This window comes from Schistocerca gregaria, chromosome 3 (assembly GCF_023897955.1).
Source record: "Schistocerca gregaria isolate iqSchGreg1 chromosome 3, iqSchGreg1.2, whole genome shotgun sequence".
NCBI classification, from domain to species: Eukaryota; Metazoa; Arthropoda; class Insecta; order Orthoptera; family Acrididae; genus Schistocerca; species Schistocerca gregaria.
The window spans coordinates 681,175,799-681,197,143 of record NC_064922.1 but is presented as its reverse complement, the minus strand read 5'-3'; the positions used below and the strand labels follow the sequence as shown (position 1 = coordinate 681,197,143).

The following is a 21,345-nucleotide window of genomic DNA, read 5'->3' as shown; positions in this document are numbered from 1 at the left end:
TTTTGCACATTCTTCGCTTCATCGTGCATCTACACTCTTTACACGTAATTATCTTGCAAGTGGTGTTGCTTCTCCTTCGTCGAATGTCAACGTCGGAAATGTTTAAGACTATTTCAGTTCGATGAAATTTACAAGCTCAATCGTCCAAAGTACAACACGATTGAAAGAAGAAAATATTGTGGTTGACATTACATGGTGAAGATTTGGACGACAGCAAGCAAGTGGAACGTACTTCAGAGTTGTTGCTCTTGAACCACTTGCTCAAAAGCCCCGTACGTCATCCTCTGAACTGCACGAATGTTTAAAGTTATTAAAGGAAATTGAGTTCAGGACTTCCGTGGCCGTAGCCAGTTACGGTGCCCATGTGTCCATGGGGGAGGTCTGTGCTGTGTGCTTACGACACAGGATGATACTTGACAGAAAAACTTAAGTCGTAATATAAAGGGCGACCAGAAAGCTTCCGTTCAAGATATTGCAATCTAAAGTCATTAAGCAAAATCGCGTGAGGAAGGAGTCACTCATCCCATCAACGCACCGTGTTCAAGATAACAGTTTGGTACAATACGGTGTCCCGCTGCGTTAAGAAGTCGGTAACTGTCTTCTGCACATTCTCGTCCGACAGGAATTGTCGACCCTGCAAGGCATTTTTAAGGGGCTGTAGGCGTAATAATCGCATGCGAAGAGATTAGGACCATAGCGCTGGTGCTCAAGTCTCTCCCACTTAGGTTGGGGTCACTTCTGCGTTACGACATTTGCGACATGGTGACGTCCGTTATCATGAAGCAGCAGCAATCAGAACGGACCTTGGCGCATCATTTCACAACAGCGGTTTCGGACAAACATACTGCCCTATGGGCATTCTTCTTTATCCGATGGATGTCTACCGGTGTTTGTCCTTCGTTAGCCAAGAACAGAATAACAGCACGTTGCTCCTGTTTGGAAGCATTTGGTTAAAACGTTGCTATAGTTCACGTTTCCACATTTACCGCAAGCCACACGCGTCCCTTGTCTACATGTCGCCGTTTACCCGCAGCGGAGACGCACTACGTTGCATGTACCTTGCAACAACGGCTTTAAACGGAAACTTTTTGATCACACCTTATAAATCGGTATCTTGAGGTAAAGGAATTTCAGTGATGAAGATTTAGGTCTCAAGGAGAAACAAGGCCAAATATACTTGTTTGAGCAACTAAACGATTTTGTCATAATTTACTGTATCTGCAGAATCAGCCCCAAATGCTTCATTTGAAACAGTTATTAAAAGTATCATCTCTCAGCTTCTGTGTAGGAATTATGTTGTCGCACAAAGTTTCAAGAAGTCCGTTCACAGAACTAATGTGCTGTTAGAACACTGTCAGTGGTAGGAATAATTCTTTGCAAAGTATGCTCTTCAGGCTCGGCAGATCTCTCGCACTCAGCACATTTCATATACCGCCCGAAAAGAATGTAGTAGCTCTAGAAGAGGTGAAAGAGGTAGCCAAGAACAAGATATGCAAAGTAAGTAGCGACTCCACTTTGTTGTAACCAAATACATGTTCGAACATCAAGTTGTATATCGTCCAACAACGTAGACCATTTATCTCTGAGATGCAGTACACTCTTGTACGATTAAGAGAAGACGAGGGAAGTTCGGACCTATTAGGCAATCCGTTATTATGTCCGCCTAGAAGTTCGCACTGAATTTGTCTTTGTGGATTATCAGAACTGTAGTTTGTGGGTTCTCAACGAACCATACACGGCTGTTAACTACTCACCATTCAATATTTCGTGAAGGCACCAGATAGGCAGTTGCGACGTTGTGTTTGATAATGGAAGCAAGATTTAGGAAAATTAAGACATTTTCATTGGATTACGTTTGACAGTGCGAAATGGTGCAATATATAGGTGTAAGTTATAAGGAAAGACGGGTATTATGTAGTATGTACAAGAACCATAAAGGAAAATATGAATGGAAGACTATGACCGAAGTGCTCGGATTAGAAGTGGTGTATGGCAGAGATGCAGCTGTTACGCTCCTGCAGTTCGTTCCATACATCGGAGAAGCAATAACGGAAATAAAAGAAGAGATCAAGAGCAGGATTAAAATTCAGGGTGACAGGATGTCAGTGATAAGATTCGCAGATGATATTACTGTACTCAGTGAAAAATGAGGAAGAATTGCAGAATCCACTGAATCGAATGAACACACCAATGAGTACAGGTAATAGATAAAGAGTAAACCGAAAAAAGACGAAAATAAAGATAAGTAGCAAAAATCAGATTAGCGACAAACTTAACATCAAAACTGGTGACCACGAAGTAGACAATGATAAGGAATTCTGCTTCCTTGGAAGCAGACTAGTTAAGGCAAATAGGGCACACCTGACCGAAAGAAATCTACCAGTAATGAACATCGGCCTTAACTTGAGGCAGAAATTTGTAACGGGCTCTAGACAGCCTCTAGCGTCCCATTCAGAGACTTGATTCACTATTTGTTCATTCCACAGCTGGACAACATAAAGCTATTATACTTACGGTGGCGTATCGCATCGGTCATCATGCTAGAGTACTTAAAGATGAAGCGGTAGTTGCTTCAAAGTCGCTAGCAAACAAATGGAAAACAAACTTGGTTGAGCAAAAACCAAACAGTAAGAGAATATCCTTTACACTTCATAATAAAATATTTAACAACTGATGCCCTCCATTGGTAGCACTAGAGAAGCAACAAAATAAATTTTATGGTCTCTCCACCCGATTGTGACGTACAGTGGTGATATTTCTAAGTTATCAACGTTAGAGATGAAAGAAGGAAGTCCACGAAGAAGGCTAGGTGACTTTTACCCTTGAAAGAACAGAAAAGATACTGTTAGCTTCCTGCTTCGACGATGAATAGTGATGTACACAGAGGAATTACGGATGAAGTTTCAAGTAAATCGCGCTATGGAGAGGTGTGTGGCGAGCAAGTGGATTGAAGGGAAAAAGGATCTACCGTGGTTTAATATCAAAATTCGGAAAATGGTGAGAAAACTGAGATTGTTGCACTCTCGGTTCAAAGCAGAACACAAAAATTTTGAGCATACAGCAACTTAACAGTCATAAGTTAATGAAAGATTTTTCCGAGAATTCTAACTGTACCTAAAATACGTAAGCACGTCGAAGGCTTGAACTCAGGCCATCGTCGATTATTCAGGTTTAACGATAGAAGATAGCAAGATGAAACCGAAGATCTAAAATTCTTGTTTAAAAAATCATCCACGCAGGTGGATTATACCGATACACCACTGATTGAACGTCGCACTAACACCCGTATGGAGTACACAGAAATTAGCACCCTGGCGTTGAAAAGCAACTGAAAGAGTTGAAAACAAATAAAGCGACAGCTTTGGATGCAGTCACAATTTTTTTAAACATAGGCTAATGAATGGACCCGCAAAATTAGAAATAGCCTTAATGTTGATTTTCTGCAGAATTCTTGAAAATATTCTAGGTTCAATGTAATAAATTTATTTAAGAGAGAAAAGCTTCTGCCCACAGATCGGCGTGGCTTTAGAAAGGAAGACTCGTGTGTAACTCAGCTCGCCCTTTTCTCGCACGGCGTCCTGCTAACCATAGGTGAAGGGAAACAGGCACATTCCATATTCCTAGGTTTCCGGAAAGAGTTTGACGCGGCGCCCCGCTCCAGACTGTTAACTAAGGTTCGAGCATACGGAATAGGTTGTCATGTATGCAAGTAGCTCGAAAACTTCTTAAGTGGTATATACCAGTACGGTGTCCTCGACGGCGAATGTTCTTCACGGAGGTGAATTGCGTCAGGGGTATCCCAAGAAGCTGTATTAGTAAGACTGCTCCAGTGATCCATGTACGTAAACGATGTGACAGACAGTATAAGCAGCAATCTGCTGATGACGCTGTAGTGTGCGGGAAGGTGCCGTCTTCGAGTGACTGTGGGAGGATACAGGAGGGCTTGGAAACACTTTTGATTTGGTGTGGTGGATGACACCTTGCTCTAAATGTGGAAACATATAAGTTATTGGAAATAAGTAAGACAAATAATCCTGTCATGTTCATTCTTATACATGATACGGTCATGTCTATTAAAGTTCTAGAAGAATTTGAAACGGAACGAACAAGTAAGGTAGGTTGTATTGGAAGCGAATGATTTGCATTGGTTTATTAAGAGAATTCTAGGAATGCGTGTATCATCGATAAAGGAGATCGCGTACAGAACACTTGTGGGATCCCTGTTTGAGTACTGCTCGGGTGTTTTGCTTCACCTCCAAACTGGATTAAAGGCAGACATCAGTTCAGAGGCGTGCTGCTAGTTTTTTTACCGGTGGATTCGATCAACAAGTGAACATTATGAAAATGCTCCACGAACTCAAATGGGAATTCATGGAGGAAAAAGGAAGTTTAGAAAACCAGAATTTACGAGAGACTGCAGAACGATTCTACAACTCCAATAAACATCTCACGTACAGTCCGCAAAGACAAGATAAGATAAATCAATACCATATTGCAGCGCTTGTGTTGTTCAGAAGTACTGCAAAGTTCTTTAGGACATGCATTCATTGGCAGTTGCAAATGTAGATAACCATCAGCTGTACAATGGAATGAGGGCAGTGAAAATTTATGCCAGACCGGGAGTCGAGCTCGGATTGCCGGTTCAAATGGCTCTGAGCACTATGGGCCTTAACATCTGTCATCAGTCCCCTAGAACTTAGAACTACTTAAACCTAACTAACCTAAGGGCATCACACACATCCATTCCCGAGGCAGGATTCGAACCTGCGACCGTATCAGCCGCGCGGTTCCGGGCTGAAGCGCCTAGAACCACTCGGCCACTGTGGCCACCCCGGCCAGCCCGGATTGTCGGCTTATTGCGAGCGGTCGCCTTACTATTAGGCTAGCCGAGCACGACTTACAGCCACACCCACACTTCCATACGCCGTGTACCATGTTTCAACAACCTACACTCGTACGTTATGTGCAGGGTGTGACAAAAAGAATCATTCGATTTGAAAAAAATCGCAACTGTTTTATTATTTGAGATATGTGCGTGAACAACATACTGTTGGAAAGAGCAAACCATCGAATTTACATGGTTCCCGCTAGGTAGCAGCAGTGTGCGCTCACTTCAGCTCCACTAAAAATGGTGTAGGGATAATAGAAAGCGTTTTGTGTTCTATGTTTTGTGCAGTGTGGGTCAGTAACAACTGTTCAGCGTGACTTTCGTACTAGGTAAGGTGTGAATCCTCCTACAGCACAGAGCATTAGGAGATGGCATGAACAATTCCAGCACAAATTTTCAGTCGTCATTCCTTTAACAGCTCATGGTTATTCGTATCCGTAAATGCGAAAACACATCATGTAGGAGAAATCAGGGCTCGTACAGAAGCATACAAAATAGATGGTCGTTTTTCCCTCATTCCATTTGCAAGTGGAACAGCAAAGGAAATGACCAGCCGTGGTACAAAATACTCTTACTGTACACCGTACGGTTGATCAGGAGTATGTATGTATGTATATGTAGATGACGGAGGAAGATTATGGTGTAATGTCCCGTCAACGATATGAGCATTAGAGACAGAACACCAGCTCGTATTGGAGGAGGTTCAGGAAGGAAGTCGACTCGCCCTTTTAAAGGATCTATCCGAGCATTTGCCTTAACCTATTTAAGGAAATCGCGACAAACCTAAAGCTGAAATGTCGTGCGGGAATTTGAATCGTCGTCCTCCCTCACATGACCCCAATGTGATGACCACAGAGCCACCTCTATTGGTCCAGAATTAGCAGCGTTTCATATCTACGGACTCTTAGACTCTGTAAACGACCCAGGTTAGCGCTAAGGTTGCCATTTGCGGCCAAGCGAGAATAACAGATGCAGTCCACTAAGGCAGGACGCGTGAATGTCAGCTGCTAGAATAGAGCTCGCATCAGAGTAGCGGCATACTGGGCGTCACTCGCAACACGCGGTTGTTTTGGCCTCGATTTTAGCTCCTCAACTGGCTCCGTGGAAACACGGCGCCTCAGTGAGTGCAGCGAAACGCACTGCAGCCGGCGACGGCGCGGCCGCGAGAGTTGCAGGCGGACCTCGTTCGCCCCGTTGCCGACTCCTGACGTGCCGTACTGCAACGCCCAACGAAACTTGACCCAGTTCGGAGAGGTTAGCCGGAGTAAATAAATACCAGCGCAGCCGCTACTGACAGCTGGAGCCCAGAGTGGGGGCACGCTCTCCTTTCTTCCTCCGGCTGGCACGGCTGCAAGCTAGCTGGCTGGACCTCACCTCCGACCCTATTCTGACACGTACTCCGGGGAACTGTCCTGACACACTCTAATCCAGCTATAGAGGGCCGGTCCCGGTACCTCCCGTGTACCACTTCTGGGTCCGCATCTCACTTAAAAGGTCGCCACAGTGAAACGCTTGCTCTCTAGCACGAAAGAGGATTGTCAGGATTATTGTCGGTTACATTCTGTAATAAACTTTCATAATCTGACAAAGTAGTATGAGCACAAAAGAACTTAATATTGTTACCTACATTACCAATCCATCCTTCTTCAGCGCTATTTCACTATTCTCCAGAATCATGTATCAATCCCCTTCCCCTCCAACCCCTCCCCCCTCCCCCCCCCCCCCCCCCTTGTTCCCTCAACTTTTACTAATCTACTTTGATGATGTTCTTCTCCTTGAACGCTCCGCTAATTAATTTCTTCTGCGAAACTCATAAACTCTCCTATCTTCTCATAAAATACTATTTTTTTTTTAATTTGCGTGAACCGTGTTTGCTTTACAGTCATTAAAGATATTTGAAATCCGTCTTTTGTAATTACTAACTAGTTGGTACTTAGTAGTCTCAAAGACTGTCTTCCAGCACCTTTAATAATGTCAAGAATGCTTCTGATATGAAGTTTTCTATTGCCTTGATCGCGTGTACATATACTGGATTACTAAGTTGCCAACTTCAGAACCAAGTACAACAGGTAGATATAAAGATGGCAGCTTAGTCCTGTCGAAACCAGTAGTTCAGCGTACATACACGCGATCCAGGCAATAAAAAACTTCATATGAGAACCTTCCTTTACATTGAATTAATTAATTGATCGTTCTCCAACCGACAACGTCGTTCCTGACAGATTAAAGCAGTTTGCCAGAGTTGGGGTTCGAACCTCGGATCTCTGCCTTTTGTGGGCAAGAACTCTATGACCTGAGCTACCGAAGGAGGACTCACGACACTTCTCCCTCCCCCCCTCCCCCTTCCAACCCTCTACCCCCACCCTCGTACTCTCAACTTCACTTCTCGCACTTTGCAAACTTCACAGAATTACTCCTATATACCTTGTGGGAGTAGCTCTCCTGGAAAGAAGGATACGGACTGTAAGTGCGTTATCCACAGTCTAGGGAATGGTTCCCGGTTTGACACACACTTTATCTGCCAGGAAGTTTCAAATCAGCGGACACTTCGCTGAGAATAAAATTCATTTTCGAATTTAAGGGGTGAAGATCGTGTTAGAACGCTTTAACAACAATATGGTAGCGCTTTGTGAGGTCACATGAAGTCAATACGTTTCAAGGACACAAAGAACATTGACCTTTTAAAAACTGGAAACCATAAGAGACTGTTTTAATATTTTGATACTCTTTGCCATCGAAATAGCAGGTAAAATTTATTTAAGTCGTAACTGCTTTCGTTAAGTCATCTCCAGGAAACTAGTTGAAGTATATCAGACAACCAGACCAACAATCTTATTCCAACTGAGTAGATACACTCAGTATTTGCCTGCCACTGTATAGTACTTGGTCACCTGCAAAGAGATATTTGTACCACCAGTTTTTAATTATGTATTTTGCTTGCCGGTAGATGGTATAACGAAACTGATTACAATCCACATAACTTTTACGTGCAATTTGGACTTAACTATGAGTACTGAATTACTATACACTGCCACTGACGTCAAACTGAGAATGTTACCCAACATGTACCATTTTAACATCTTTCTGATAATCAGATTCGATAAAAGGTGTGCAAAATTATATCTTATCTAAAAATAAGTCTTTAATTTTAAGCCAGTTCCTAAATCAGATATCTTTGAAAGCCACATATCTTGGAAAGCTTATACTTGTGAATACTTCTGAGCCTAAATTCAGGGCATGCCCTCAAAATACGTAGAAATATCAATACGGAAAAGAAAACGAAGGTTTAAATAATTTAGATTATATTTAATACAATAAATGCGGATGTACGTTTCAATTACATCGGGAGAACTAATACCATTACTGCCGCAAAAAATAAGTTATCAAATTCTTCCGAGTTATGTATAGCTTCCAGCTGTATCCGAAGGTGGGTTTTTCGCATGATAGTACATTTTGCAACGATTTGAGTCAACCTGAGAGCTTGTATCTTGAGGCTGATCTCATGAACTGGGGCTAGTAAAACGCAAAATCTTTTTTTTTTCGATTGAATACTTTTTACACGCGTAAATCAACGGTGGAAGAGAATAAGTGATAGGCACAAAATGCAGAACTTATTTAATTTCAGTTTTATATTTAATATTTTCAAATTTTTCAACACTCAAAGTTGAATTTCTTTGGGTACTTTTATAGATGTATTCTTAAAATATTCAAGCTGCATCTATCGAATTACATGCGCGTCTTCAAGCTATCGAAATAGTGATAAAACATACGGGTGCAAAATAACACGTCTCATTTAAGAACAGAAAATTGAAGTAGTTGGTGACATTTCCACTTACTTCCTGACGCGTTCTGCGACAGTCATTCTCTACATGTGCATTGCTTTTACAATCCTTTTAGACACGGTAAACAGGAAGAAGGGCGTATCGGAGAGGTGTGAAATAGTTCAGCGAGCAAGATAACTACCTGGTATTACTCAAATAGCCAACTTGAATAACATCGATAGGACGTTCTTCAGCTCGAACAGTGATCCATAAATACTTCAAGCATACCATACAAAGAACCGTATCTCAGGTCGCACCTTTCTCTTTTAGATGGCACTGATATTTGTTTGTATGAATCATAATAGGTGTCGTCCTGTGGGTGCTATGTCACCGGCGGACAGTTGTGGATGCGGGCGGCTGCGCAATTTTTATGACGGCATTACGTGGAACGTGGAACGTAGTACCAGCAGTAGTGCGCAATGGCGGTGCTCTGCTGTTTTCTTTGCTTGATCGCTGACGAAACACAGTACTACGACAGAATACACGTTTAGCTTTGTCGTTGTAGAAAATGTATTAAATGGTTGTTAGCAGATTCTTTGTCAGCATCAACTTCTATACTGCAAATCATGACAAGACTGCGACAATACTGCCGGCTCCATAATCATCTCTTTCACGAGGTTCTATTAGAAACTATTATGACAGTTGGCGGGTGCCAGAAAAACTTCAAAACCGCTATAGGATCATCTTTTTGTCCGTTTGTCTTTGTGTCCGACTGTTGAAAACCCGGATAAACGTATCATGTTGAAATTTACGTCACATAATAACGTCTATAGTTCCTTGGCGATGTAGTAAAGTCAATGCAATCAAAAGATACAGCCATTTATGTTACATACTTTGATACTAGGAAAAAGACTCATTAAAGCTTATAAGGTACTTGCCGTTGACGTATTCTTATGAAATTTGGCAAGAAGCAAGGCATCACAGTACAAGTAAATGAAAAAAAATCGAATATCGTTCATTTGCAATTATATCACGAAAGTTATTCTTTTGTTACAAAGTTCTCCGATTTAAATCTTGAAATTAAAAAATTCCTGAAATTCTTGAATTCCTGTCAATAACAGGGAAACATCGTCGACTTTTTTTTTTTTTAGTATAACATCAGTCGGGATTAGATTACAATCTACATCGGCAAGACTGTATAGAATTTCAGGGTCATAAAAGTAATGCAACACAAGACTGTATAGAATTTCAGGGGCATAAAAGTAATGCAACACAAAAAAAGTTTCTTTGCTTCTGAACTACTAAGATATTCTTCGTTACAAATTTTAATACTGGATGCACACATATATAAATGTTTCTGAGCAGAAGGTTTGTCGGTGGTTAAAAAAAAACACACACACACACACACATTTGAGATCGGTGCTCGTCAGTAGCATCAAACGCCGTGACCACGCATCAGATCGTGTCCTCTCCATCAGCTGTGTGTCTGTTACGAGGTCGCTGCGTATGCTGGGACTGACAAGTATAAAACTATGCGATTTTAGCGCGAGACGAGGACCCATTGTAGAATGTGTCGCTGTTTTATGAGCCCCGCATATTTACTGATTTAACCATACAGATAGAGTGGTGGCAACCTGGTGACGACGATAGCATTGCCTCTCGAAAGGTGTTGTCGAATTGCGTGAAGCGCGAATGAAGTGACTGAATGCTACCGACCAGTCCCATCATTAAAATAAAATGATTGTAGGACTGATCGATAGCTTCGACAGATGAAACGATTCAATGTACGGCTCTCTCGAGTTTTTTCTCTCTTTCTAGTTTTCTAAGAGCACTGCCATAATCCAATGATCGAACTTTTGAATGTTACCGTAGCACAGTACGTTGGCTGTAGTAGCGGCCGGGGATTTAAAAGGTGACGCAGAATTTTGTACAGCTGCGACGTTCTTGAAAGAACAAGGATATTGTCGAAATATTATAGTGTTATTATATAGTTTATCTCGTTTAGAAATATGAGACATTATTATTCAAAAAATAGAATAGCCTCCACCTCACGTAGACAAAATGGTAGCATTGGATCAAAGCAAGTGGCAGTTGGCTGAGAAGGACAGGCGCGTCGACGGCATATTGCGTGGTACTGACATGCGAGTGCAACGACTACGCACACCTCTCGCCTGTCGCACTCCGTGGTGGGGAGGGGGTAGCAGAGGTGGTGCGCTCCAACTGGCTCACCTTAGCGGGTGCTGGCCGAGTTTCTTCCTTGTCATGTCGGCTGCGTCCCAGGCGGGGCAGGCCCCGGGCCGGGGGCGGGGGTGGCGGAGGCGGCGGCGGCGGCGGCCTCGGTGTCGAGGTCAAGCGAGCGATGCGGGGGCGGCGAGCGGTGTCGCGCGGGTCGACGCACCACGCGGCCAGGATCACTGCGCACCTCACTGCACCGGCACCAGCGGCTGTGCTGTTCGCGCAGAGTCGCGCGGACGACTGAAGGCCGCCGCGAGCCGGAACATCGCCGCCCCGCGCCGCCCACAGTGAAAGTTGCGCCGGCCGCAGCGGAAAGCGCCCCTCCCCGCCCCCCCCCCCCTTTCGGAGAAGCTACTCTCTTCCTCCCTCCCCGCGCTCTCGGAAGCAGACGCAACGACACTGCCGTTCGACCTCGTAACCGTGTTACATGGGGCGGTCAGTGCCCAATGGCGTCAGCCATAGATCCAACAGGAGGGTCATGACATCCCTCCCAAAAACATTTTAGTAAAATGATTTATATTTCTGCCAATAACAATTCCCAGATTTTTCTGGTAACATTCGGAGGATAAAGTAGTCTCAAAAATGACAATGAATTGTAGTAAACGAAAAATCTATAAACTATCCCTTGACACCTTACCTACGAGACAGTCATTCCTCGTGTACTATTTTGTAGGCGCCCACCAAATGTATAACAAATTCAAAGAACTAAATTAGTGCACTGCCTATATTTTACAGTGTCTGTATAGTTGGATGGAATGTTTCTTTTACCCACATATGTATATTCGAAGAAACAGACACTGCTGAAGATCGACAACCATACTAAATCACTAATTTTTTCGCAAATTGCTAATATGGTACTAAACCACCTATACAGTTTACTGAAAGGGTATAAAATTTGTGCTGGAAGACTCGCTGGATTTCGCGCTTGACGCAAGCGCTCATTTTAACCACTTGGGTTATCCAAGCGTGCTCCCAGGACCGTTCCAAATCTCCATAAATCCCAGTGAATGCTTCCTACAATGCTCGCACAGTTATGTGACTCCCACATAGCGTCACATATTTTATTTTTCTCGTCAGGTTGACTTGGCTATGGCATGCAATACGTAAGTTCAGTGTTTGTACTTTATAGTCCTGTAAACTAGAATCTACTTCATGTCAGAGCCATGGTAATCTGACGAGAAAAATAAAATAAATCTCTCCCTACACGGGAACCACAAAATTATGTGAGCACTGTGGGAAGCAGACACAGGGAGAAATGGGGATTTGGGTTCGTCCTGCAACCATTCTCAGGAAATCGAAGTTGTTAAGGTGGCCGCTCGTGAAAAATGGGAATCCAGCATCGATTCCTGGCCCGATACAAATTTTCATATCTTTCAGGTAAATTGTATAACTGTTGTGGTACCATATTTGAAATTTTAAATTACATTTCATGATTTACTACAGCTATTGATCATCAGCAGCATCTGTTCCTTCAGACATGCATGCATTTCCGAAGAAACATTGCATCAGACACTGCCAAAAGTGGACACTGCGCTAATGTCTTTCATGCCAAAGCCAAGGCAACCGAATGAGAAAAATAAAATAAGTGTCTCCTTAAGACTGAATCACATACCTGTTGGAAGCAGACACCGATACAGATTTCGGTCAGTCCTGGTAGCATGCTCACGTAGCCTAAGTCGTTACAGCGACTGCTCACGACAGTTGGAAAATTCAGGCTTGAGTCCCGAGCTAGCACAAATTTTGACATCTTTCCGGTAAATTGCATAGGTGTTGTGGTACAGTATTGGCACTTTGCGATTACATTTCGTGCTCAAAGGATTAGTTTTGACAGTAATTAAAGTTTTATAATAAGTAAATTAAAGAGACGGAAAAGATTCCCTGTGGTACTCAAAACAGTTCAGGACAACTTGGGAGCAACGAAAAAAAATCCCACCTTTCAAAGAACGCAAAATCTCGAGATACTTTTAACAGTTCTCATAACGAGACTCAGTCTCGAAATCGGGCAGAAAGTTCAAAGACATTCGGATCAGACGAGTGACAAGGCGCAAAAATACCTTGATATTTTGTCTGTGCTCTGTTCCACAGCCTCGACACATTTTTCAAAATGAAACATTGTCTGTCTTAGGCGGTAAAATTTTACTGCTTTTTGCCATTGAATAATTTCAACTGTACAGCCTACTTGCTTGATATTGACAATACGTCGAAACTGACCAGCAGCAAACAGATGAAAATAATTTACAGCTAATAACTCACAGTGTTTTCTTTTGAAAAACAATGAATGCGGTCACTGCATGATAGCGATGGCAATGTTACCAACGACAACATCATTAAAGCTAAGTTACTAAGCATTGTTTTCCGAAATCCTTTCAGCAAAGAAGATGTAGTTAATATTCCAGAATACGAAACATTAACAACTGCGAACATGAGTAGTTTGGATGAAGATATGCTCGGTGTAGTGAAGCAGTTTAAGTCAATAAAGGAAAGTAATCCAGTCAAGATAGTGAACCGGCTAGGTTCCTTTCAGGGTATGCTGATGACGTAGTTCTGTTTTCCGCAGTCATATGCAGCCATTCGCTTGATCAAAGATCATACCTAAAGAACGGAGAGTTGCACAGATCACACCAACCCAGAAGAAAGAAAAGTAATCCGATGATTACGGACTTATATAATCACATTCACTTGTAGCAAAATTTTAGAAACTATACTGTGTTCTAACATTATGAAATTCCTCTAAGTAAACGATCTACTGGCACCAGCACAGATACCAAAAAAAATTGTTCCTTTAAAACAAAACAGGCCCTTCACACAGGGTGTCAAGTCGATTCCATATTTCTAGATTTCCAGAAGGCTTTTCACATCGTTCTTCACATGCAGCTTCTAATCAAATTGCGTACTTATAGAGTATCGCCTCAGCTCTGCGACTGGATTCTTCATTTCCTGTCGGAAAGGTCGCAGTCCGTAGTAATCCATGGGAAGCTGTTTAACGAAACTAAAGTTATATCTGCGGCTCCTGAAGGTACATTAGAGGCGCTCTGCTGTTCTTAATGTATTTAAACGATTTAGGAGACAACCTGAGTTGCTTACTGTAAGGGTATGGATATCAGTTCAGTTCCTACATATCCCACATTGACCTCACTCGTCTCCGTCGGACCGAAGCCTATAGGCGGTGCGAACTATAGATACGAAGATTTGGTCGCGTGCTCTTAAGGAGCAAATGAATTTAATGTTCCACAAAAGAACTTGAATTTACTTTAAACTGAATAATAACTGTGTTTGATCTGGAGGACTTTCAATTACATACAAGGTGGATTTTTATGTAGCACTACGGCTACCAGCTTGAAGTTGAAGTTATGGAATAAGTGAAATTCTTAGTTTTTGAAGATTACTGATTCTAACTCTCAAATGAAACCACTCAACAGCATAGTAGCAATGCGACCGTCACATGCAAATCAAACAGGTTAGTTCCGAAGGAGCAACTGCTCAACTGCTTTGTGACTGAAAACTGAGTTTATGACAAATAAGCATAGTCGTAATGATTTCAACTGGAAAAAATATTGATCCGCAGGTTCCTAACAAGGCGATTCAGTTTTCCAGCTGGAACGAGGTGATATTTACTACCGCCTCGCATCTGGTGTGAAATAATCACTCACGTGGTTTTGGCAGACTTGGGGCCAGGAAAACTGGTTTCACTACATTCAGGTACCTTTGGCCTGCTTTTTCGGTAAGACAATTTGGTTTTCGAACAAAATGCAGGTGGAAATAATTGGGAGAAATTCCCATACGCGGAGGGCGCTTAACTTGTATACACCATAATCGATGTATTACGGAAAGAGGTAGAAAACTGAAACAGCCCACAAGATTTTCAGCTTAAACATTCCTTGTTTGGTGGCACCGGTTCAGGCACAGCCACAGTGATCATTTCAAAAATTCGTGAAGAACACCTGGATATTACTGTGAATACCTATTCAGTTCAGCCTTCGCCAAACGTTTCCGCCACAGCTGAGTAACCATACAGCGTTACATTGTCATTGCGTCATCAAGTGGAAAATTCTGATGAAATACACTGCATTAACAAACTAAGCTCTGTATATCTGCTTTCGAACATACGATGCCCGGTGTAACGACTTGTCGGAGGTTACCAGAACAGTTGAATGCTGATTTACCTAATTAGTAGGGAACCTTGTTCCTTTCCTATGTCTGTATTTTTCCATAGCTGAGTGTGCCTCATTGGCGGCTCGTGGCAGCCAAAAATATAGAGCCCTCAATGTTTCAGAGCTTACACAACTAATAGGTACTTGACAGTTGATGCTATCTTCGGAGGTAGAATGCCCACGAAAGTAGTGGATGAACAGATGCTCTTCATCTCAAAATAAGAACAGCGGTTACTTTTCGAATAGATCCCACGTAAAGTTAAAACTGCAATGTGTGACTTTCCAACCCGCCAACTCAAAATGTCTGCTGACTCACTGGAAATTCTGTTGCTTCTGAGGAGTTCTTCAAGCGCATATCTCATCAGTCTACTGCTGTTTTTCGTCGCGTGACAGTTGGGCACTGACATCAAGCCGTTCACCCACGAGATATTTCGTCATTTTGAGGTTTACTTTGATCTTCTGACGGCTTTATTAGGCAGCAATCGACAGCATCAAATGCAAACTATACAAACACTGTAAAGCCACACGATTGTTTTAGATTTATGTCGGTTCTTCAATATGGGCTTCCTTAGTTTAGTGTAGCATTGGTTTGGCACTGGACGCTGGATCCTGACAGCACTGGCAGATAACTTTACTCCCACGGTACAGGTATCAGGTCTCTAAAGCATTGTGACATACGACCTATCCAACTCTTTCTCTCACCAATGCACATAGCTAACAAGGAGATCGTACAACATTCAGATTTTTGTAATTTTTTATATGTATGCTATGTGAAGTTCAGAACTCAAATATCCATTGCCAAAAGCAGTTCGACACTAGTCTCAAAAAGTCTAAAAAAAATCGGCTTTGAAAATTCCCGACTATTTTAGTAGGCTAAAATGAGGAAGAACTTTTTCTTTTTTTTCCCAAGGAGTATATCTCTATGGTAGAATGCTCATTTGCTACATGGAGGAGCTTTTTTAAACAAAGGTATATGCTCTATGAGCATTTCTGTTTAGCGTAGCAAACACAAAGGCGGAAAAATGTCAGTAGCACTCGAGACTACAAACTGCCGAATAAGGCCTTGTTCCGTTCACTATTTATGTCGTTTTTGTTTTCTTTCAGTTGTAATACCTATGTCATTCAAATATGAATTTGATCTTACGTGAACTACGTAACACACTTAATTGTCACTTTTACGAGAAATGCACTTCTTCTTACTTCTAATTCATGTCGTACACAAAATACCAGTTTTCAATTCAAATGGCTCTAAGCACTGTGGGACTTAACATCTGAGGTCATCAGTCCCCTAGACTTAGAACTACGTAAACCTAACTAACCTAAGGACATCACACACATCCATGCCCGAGGCAGGATTCGAACCTGCGACCGTAGCAGCAGCGCGGTTCCGGACTGAAGCGCCTAGAACCGCTCGGCCACAGTGGCCGGCACCAGTTTTCAGTCATATCATAAACTCTTAGTTATCGATTATAAAAATTTGCTAATCAAGATTGTTTAGTAAACATTACAAATTGAAAAAAATAATCTTTATGTATTTTACGCTTCACGGGATAGCTCATAAAACAAGAATCTTTGTTTAAAAATTTGATGCTCCTTTACGAGTCGGACGAGCACTCAAGCACAGATTCACGTTGCTTGTCGACCTCAAAGTCAGTTATTTCGAGAATTTTTGATAATTGCATTGCAACACTTTGGGAGAGTGACATTTGAGTCTTAAGCTTCACTTACCTTAAAAGAAATAGAAACCGATAGCTGTGTGCTCCTTGTAACACACAAAAAATCATGAGGTGTCTCCAAATCAGAAGCGTTTGTTCTACACGCCGTATTTATTATACTTCAAGTTCATAAGAAACACCCCTACTACGTCTAAAAGTTCATTCACAGTACATTAGCATTCACGAGATTTCACACCTTCACTCGAGTTAGCCATTGCTCTTCTGATTCAGCACTGTGGCCATAAAATAATACCCTATACATTACATCATTTTAAGCAAAACTAACGTGAATCAATAGTTATTAATGTTCGTGTCTACTTTCCACACTCCGGTGCGTTATTGTGCAAACCGATCCCGCCTTCGACTCATTCTACAGACTTCCTCAGATCAACTGCCACTCTGCAAGCAGGCTGATCAGCAGGCGCCAAAACGCTCGTATATTGCTATCAGCAGGGACATTGTCAAAAGGTGTTCGTAGTTAATGAAACCCATATCCATAGGCAGAATTAAATGAAAGTTAATTGAGATCCCCGCAGCACACCGTACTCAGGGCATCATAATTTATCGCACTGTTTAAATTCCGTTGTGCAACTTAATTGATCAACATTCGCTCTTGAGGAGCGGTCTGCTTCAGTAGCTGTGTCGGTCAGATCATCAAGGTGAAAACCTCACGAGCTTCTTAACGCTCTGGCTTATGGACAAGCCATACCGTGCTTCTCGCATATAAATGAGACACACTCTGTTGCACCACTTCCTTCTCCAACAACAGTCAGGATTCAAATGAGAGTTAAAAGTTGATCAATACTCATAGTCGCTAAGGCTTAGTGGACGTGGTGTTAGATTCCTAAATAGAAATATATTCTCTGTTACCATGACCCAACCAACTTACTAAGTTGCGATGACTACACATCTTATTATTTTTAAGAAAGAAAATATAATGATACATTGAGAAAACAATTTTTATACGTTCCTTTTTACACCCATCTCAGTGCAGTTTATTAGGAGGACCACCATCAACCTGGCATCGTGTATTCACATTATAATGTTTATAGCAGGGCACAACAGTCTTGAACACTTGCGCAGCCAGTTAAATCCGTGTGAAATATCATATAACAATGATAAATGCTGTGTAGGAAATAAATAACAGTAAATAAAATTTAAACTACGACATCCTACTGTACATCTCCTATAAATGTCAAAGAAGCAGTTTACACACAAATTTAGTTTTGGGCCACTCGAACATGTGCTCGTAATATCAAGTAACAAGTTCCTCACATTTTCTCTTGTAGGAGCTATAGTCCTCCAGATGAAGTGTCGTGACATATTCAGGAATAATTAGTTCTAGAATATTTAGAAGGTCTGGGTTAAGCACCTCTCTTTAATACACCACCATCGTGCAATGACCATTCTTCTTTAAGAGTGGGTTAGTGGCTGTATTCAAAGTATGGGCAAATCATCAGTAGTCATGACGTGTAATATAAACTCATTACCAGCACACAAGTTAACAGTGAGTACAGCCCCTCTGCGTTAATCCCGATTTAGAGTCAAGTATTATAACTTCATTCATTTTTCGTGAGCCCAGTTTATTCACCTTGTATACCTGAAAAAAGTAAAAATTATCTATAAATTAAATTTTAAATTTTTTTTTAAAAGTTGCATATACTGTTGGTGATATTACGTAATAATGATAATAAAATAGTTTACCCAGTCGAGTGAGACCTTTCAAAGAGTAAATATGTCAAACTGCATAGTAACACTCCCATCTGCAGGACACCCATCATATAACTATTAATGCTGACAATGATGATCAATAGGATTGTATATGAAAATATATATGCTTAAATAATAATTTTCTTTTGTTTTTCCTTGAAGGTGAGACAGTCATGAGCAGCAGCAGCCACGTGCTTTTGGAATAATGTTGTTTAATATTAGTTACAGTTTGTGGAAGAGAATATCATCCTTATATGTGGGTAGAACAGCACAACAGCTGGGCAGTATAGTATGACACTGCATTTGGATGTGATTTCGGACACGGTAATACAGTGCAGTTGCCAGATGGTACAGTGTGGCACTGTACCTGAATGTGATTTCGGACAGGATAGTAACGTGCATTAGACAGACGGTATAGTACACTGCTGTTCCCAAACGCAGTTTTGAACGGGATAGCACAGTGCCTTAAACAGACTATAGCACAGCACTGCACCCCACTATAGTGGGATTGGCTGTTGCTCGTGATTTGTAAAATTGATCACTGAGGATGATTGGTGGGCATAGGTAACTGTAGTGCCATGGAAACTGGAACAACTATTTTGGACTGCATTCGTATCCTCTGATCAGCCATCTCGAATTGCCATCTCTGATTCAGACGTCACTCATGACGCTGTCAGCTGCCATATAGGATCTCCATCTTGGATTCTGACATTATCGATGGTGTCATGGATCGCCATCTTGGATCGCCATCTTTAATTGTAAACTTAGAGCCAAGCAGGTCAGTATCTCTAGGGCGACATCGTAGAAATACCATCACCTGGCAAAGTGGTTTACTGTCGTACGTTCAAGGTGATTGAATAAAATGGTTGTAGGGATGCAGGTTAGCTACAAATAACTCATGGAATGTGATTCTGGTTTAAACATATCCATGCTGATTTCTACCTCCAGGGTAGTGGTACAGACGGATGTAGACCAGGAATTTCATGCTTTGTCTAAGTGATTTACTCTTTTGGAATGTCACCTGTGAATAACATACTAGACAATCATAGCAAAGACTTCTTCTGAAGTACTCCGTTGGGTAAACTCTATAAGGCTACACCAGACAATTACATAAATTCTGTACACGTAAGGATATTGCACATTGTACGGTTTTACTGACATTTGTCAGGTTTCTGAAAGAGAATGTGCTATGTGGTATTCTCCTTGTTGATGCATAATTTCAATGTTCTTGGGTGGTTCTTACACACAGTGTGTGGTAATCCAGTAACACTGCAATTATTTGTGTTAAATTGTGAAATAAATGATATCAATCATTATCTAACAACACTACTTTCATGCCGACAAATCACTGAATTATTATAAATTACCACTACATTTAACTCTTAATCTGATGAAAATCCTATAACAATGCATTTAATGTTGCTGAAAGTAAAACTACATTCATTGGTGCACTATGCAATGCCAGTGACATAGGCGTTGGAGACAATGGATACTCGAAGTCTGGTAACAGTTGTGTGTGTCCTGTTTTAGTGTATCATTGAGCTTATCTAGAAACAGTCCTGTATGCTGCTGCAATATATTAGTTATGGCTAGGAGGCTGGGACGCTAGGTGTGAGTGGTGGAAAGAAAGGTGCTGGAAATGTTATGTGTTCTATATAAAACGTAAAACATTCATGAATTACGTGAGGAATCAAAAATGCAGTACTAGTCTGAACGATAGATCACCTTCTGTTTTTAGAAAGGATGGTTGGGGTTTAACGTTTCGTCTGATGGAAATCACACCAAGGCATACTTACAGCGAAAATCAGTGTCAGTTAAAAATAATACTGTCACCATCAAGAGATTGTGTTGTCGCTGTGGAACATCTGGCTGAGAATCCATGGTTATCAATCTATTATAGCTATAGAGCTAGCAGGGAAGCTGTTGCAATATACAGTATGTATCTGCTATTATCGCCGTACTGAATTCGCCACGGGACTCACTGTGTGTATCTGTTGAATCTACAACTATTACAACCACTAGTACTCTACCAGGTAAGCAACGTCGACCATAAGTCTGTATGAACTATTATAGTGCATTTTAGTGTACAAGAACCCCTACAATTCATTAGAAATGATTTAGAAATCTCTTGTAAACATCTGATTTATATGTCAGTCGTTTATGTTTACTGAGCTGTAGGACATTCGCAGTCCAAATCAAAAAGGTTACATCATGTTTAGAAGTACTTGCAACACTTCTAAATAAGAGACTTTCGCACTACTTCTGCTGAGCTATAAACTGAAACCTTAGAAACTCGACTACGTGGACTGCAATTGCTTTAGGTTGGATGAAAAACACTGGAAACCAAGTTGAAAATAAAATTCCTTGTTTTTGACGCAAAACTGAAAAATCATGTTGTGTCTCTTATAGACATCAGAGTCCATCAAATGAAGATGCGTGTGGGATGATATGAAGTACCCCATTTCCCTGTAACATCTTGGATATAAATCGAGTCGTTTAGTTTCATAGCTGTAGTGATTGTAAGTTAGTGACAGGAAGTGGTGAGCTTCTGTCAGCTCCATGCCAACGTTTCTCTAGCCATTTCCATGACAGTTATTGCATGAGAAAGAAATTGTGCTGATATAGTGCTATGTTCCGTTCTTGCTCATGATCTTAGTGCAGTATAATGTATAAGTTCTGACGTCAAACACTGACGCATTGCATTTGCCTGTTTCCACCGACAGGCTTGCTTTCATCTCGCTGGATAATGAGATGTGTATTGATAATACTAGTCTTTTTTAACTATAACAAACTTCGAAAAGCTGATACTCTACCGTAGGCAATGGCTAAAACGAAAAAGAATGTTTGTAACACCTATTTAACTGAGATGAAGAACCCTCCTCGAG

At 41.5% G+C, this 21,345-nt stretch overlaps 1 protein-coding gene and 1 pseudogene across 1 annotated transcript in view; one reads left to right on the top strand and one right to left on the bottom strand.

Moving 5' to 3' along the window:
- Positions 1–11,194, bottom strand: part of LOC126356042 (dual oxidase maturation factor 2-like) — a 995,426-nt gene extending 984,232 nt beyond the window's left edge. Inside the window, exon 1 of the mRNA XM_050006722.1 lies at positions 10,879–11,194. The gene's annotated coding sequence lies outside the window, so the exon portion shown is untranslated. The remainder of the gene's footprint in view (positions 1–10,878) is intronic.
- A 3,119-nt stretch (positions 11,195–14,313) lies between these two features.
- On the top strand, positions 14,314–15,439 carry LOC126355553 (tubulin beta-1 chain-like; annotated as a pseudogene).
- The last annotated feature ends 5,906 nt before the right edge of the window (positions 15,440–21,345 follow it).